Genomic DNA, 3,595 nt, shown 5'->3' on the forward strand with positions numbered 1-3,595 from the left:
TTTACCTAGTGTTAAAGCTGAAGGATAGAAAAACACTTAAAAGGGGGGGGGGGGGGTTGAATAAGTGTAGCTTTAAAACTCTTAAGATAAAAACAATTTGCACAAATATTTTTATCCTGGTTCGTTGTTAACTAAACTACTCCAGTCCACCCGTTGGAGTGATTTACCTCACATGAGGATTTAATCCACTAATCACACGAGATTACAATGGTTTTCCACTTAGATAACCTCTAAGTCTTCTAGAGTATTCTGATCACAACTTGATCACTCTAGGAACACAATGCTTAGATACCCTCTAAGACTTTCTAGAGAATCCGATCACAAGTTGATCTCCTCTAGTTCTTACGAATGAATGTAAACAAATTCTTATAAGAGTTACAATGCTTCTTAATAAGCTATTATCACAAATGTGATTTTTCTCTTAAGTTTAAGCTTAATCTCACTAAGATATTACAATAGTAATGAAGTGAGGTTGAAGATGAAGTTTGACAGCTTTTGAATTTGACAGTGTTTCTGTAAGTTTGCGCAAAGTGTTGTATTCAGCTTCTCATCAGAACTTCTATTTATAGGCGTTTGAGAAGATGACCGTTGGGAGCATTTAATGCGTTGCGTGATGCGTACAGCATTGCATTTAATGTTTCACTCTTTTGTCAATTACCTCGAGCCTTGCTTTTCCTGCTTTAACTGACGTTGCCTTTAATAGCTTCTAACGTTCCTTTTGTCAGTCATGGCAGCCTGCCATCTTGTACTTGCTTCTGATCTGATGTTTGTGTAAACAACGTTTGAATATCATTAGAGTCAAACAGCTTGGTGCAGAGCATCTTCTTGTCTTCTGACCTTGAAGAGCTTCTATCGTGATACCATGAGAACTTCAGTGCCTCTGCTTCCGATCTCAAGTTCTTCTGATGCTTCAATAGACCATGTTCTGATTCTGCTTGACCATCTTCTGATGTTTTGCGAGAGCATGTTCTGATGTTGCATACTTGAACCTTCTGAGTCAGTGCTTCTTGCGCTGATTTTGTGCATACTCTTCATATATTTCCTGAAATGGAAATTGCATAGGATTAGAGTACCACATTGTCTCAAGCAAAATTCATATACATTGTTATCATCAAAACTAAGAATATTGATCAGAACAAATCTTGTTCTAACAAAAGCACTATTTGTGTGTTGTTGAAGATTCATCGGAAAATCCTGTAAAAAAGCTCAAGTGTGCTTGGTGAAACTTTCACGAGAAATTTTTTAGGGATACGGATAGATTAAATGGTCAGGACGAACCTTTATAAATTTTCAGTGCATTTTCTTTATCCCTTCTCTCTTTAAGTTTTGTTTTTCTTATCTCTCTTCATATTCATCTTATTTTTTCAATTCCGCTACTAACCCATATTTGTATGATTATCAAAACAAAAATAATTATTTTAAAAAATAAATTTTTTAAAATAAATTTCAATTTTCGAATAATATAATTCACCGCTTTTCTTTTTGTGTTTGAAATCACTTTGTCGACAAAATAAAAAACACAAATTATTCTTTTTGTGTTTGTAACGCCCGTATTTATTATTTGGTGTTTTATTTTATTATTTGTGAATTATGTGGATTAAGTGTGTTTATAAGTGCTTATGTGATATTTGTGTTACTTATTGAGTATTAATAGTAAATAGCATAAGTTAATAAGTGTTATTAGTTATTGGGCCTAGGTTGGCATTAGTAAGTGAGGGGTGTTAATTAGAGTCCATTAGTAGTTGAGGTGTAGTAAGGGTTTAACCAAAACAAGAGAATTGAGGGGAATTGAGAATTAGAACCCATTTGGCAAAGTTGTGAAAGAAGAGAAGAAAGAAGAGAAGAGGAGAATCTCAAGGTTGAAGATATTGTTGGCTTCAATCCAAAACCTAAGGTAAGGGTGGGATTTTTTCATGATATGTTGAACCATGGATTGTGTGTTATAGGAACCCTAGGTTTGTGATGAGTTTTCATGAAAATTATTATTGAAAGCATATTTTTATAGATGATTGATGATGAATAATGATTTTTGATGCCTTTGTATGTGTTTAATTGATGTTTAGAATGGGTTTTGAGTGGTGCATGTGAGATTTCGCAGTTCTGTCACGAAGGTGATTTTTATGCATAATCAATGTAAATGCAAGCTTCTCAAGCATAGTGTGTTTTGATGAAGACAATATGGACATCAAGCTTTTATAAAGGATGTGCAAAAAGAATTTCAAGTATCAAGCAAAAATACATCATTTCAAAGTCTTGAAGAAATTGTGAAGATTCAAGAATCAAGCTAAAATGTCAAAGGTATAAACAATACTCACTTTGACATATAATTGTTCACAAATATATTTCCATGCATATCATAAACATACTACAAAGTGTCATCCTTCAAAAGTTCATTTAAAACCTTTTTCAAAGTTAAAATTCAAAATAAAGGTTTTAGGAACCGGGTTGTCCCTATAGGGGAACCGGTTCCCAGCATTCTAAGTTTTTAGTTCTCTGTGTTTTACTATGGGGAACCGGGTTGTCCCTAGGTGGGAACCGGTTCCTCAGTTCAAAATTTGAAATTTCTGCTGTAACGTTCAGCAGGAACCGGGTTGTCCCAGGTAGGAACCGGTTCCTACTGAACCAGTGTGTTTTTTCATTGCATGATCTTATTCAAACGAATCCATTTTCTTACCACTTGATCATTGCATTGTTTCATGAAAAAATAACCATTCAAAGAGGTGTTTGACACATTATAAATACTACATATTTCAGAATCATTATTCACCTTCTTTATTAACAATTCATACTCATAAATTTCATTATTTTCAAGTGTCCACAAACCAGAATTTTTATATGAAACTTTCTACACACATTTTCATTGAGAATTCATTTAAAGTTTCATGCATACATTGTGAACACTTATATTCATTTTGAGAATTGTTTATTTGAAGAAGAAGATCAATACAAGATTGATAGTGCTATACAAACTTCATCTAAATCTCTTGTAAAAATTCAAAGAAAATTATCTCCTTACTATCCAGGATTGTTGGAAGTAAGTGGTGTGTTTGAAGAGGATTGTTCTTCATTCACATTAGTGTTGATTGATCTTAAAGGTGTTAAGAACCTTTGATCACCCTATAGGTTAGATAGTAGGCATAGGCTTGTACAATAATTCTAACTATAGTGAAATCTCTTTCGTGTTTGAAAGGGGACTGGAGTACTCTCGGATTGTGAGGGGAACCAGTATATATCGTTGCGTTCTTTACTTTTCCGCACTTTATCGCTTTCATCACCATTACCAAAGAAAAGAAAAGAACCTTACAAAAACCTTCAAACACTTAACCAAAAATTATTAGAAGTATTCTCATAAAACCGATTAAATTTTTGAAAACCTAATTCACCCCCCTTCTTAGGCGCACTCTTATACTTACATTTGGTATCAGAGCAAGTGATAAGTGCCAAAATGTTGTTATTTTGAGTATATAATTGTGGCACTTATCGATTCTATTCATTCTGTTTTTGTAATAAAATCCCCACTATTGTGTATATATTCACATTATTTAGTTTTTATATGTTTTATATACCGTTTAATAGTTTTTCCTTTGTTTTTATA

Source organism: Vicia villosa, linkage group LG1 (assembly GCF_029867415.1).
Source record: "Vicia villosa cultivar HV-30 ecotype Madison, WI linkage group LG1, Vvil1.0, whole genome shotgun sequence".
Classification (NCBI taxonomy): Eukaryota; Viridiplantae; Streptophyta; class Magnoliopsida; order Fabales; family Fabaceae; genus Vicia; species Vicia villosa.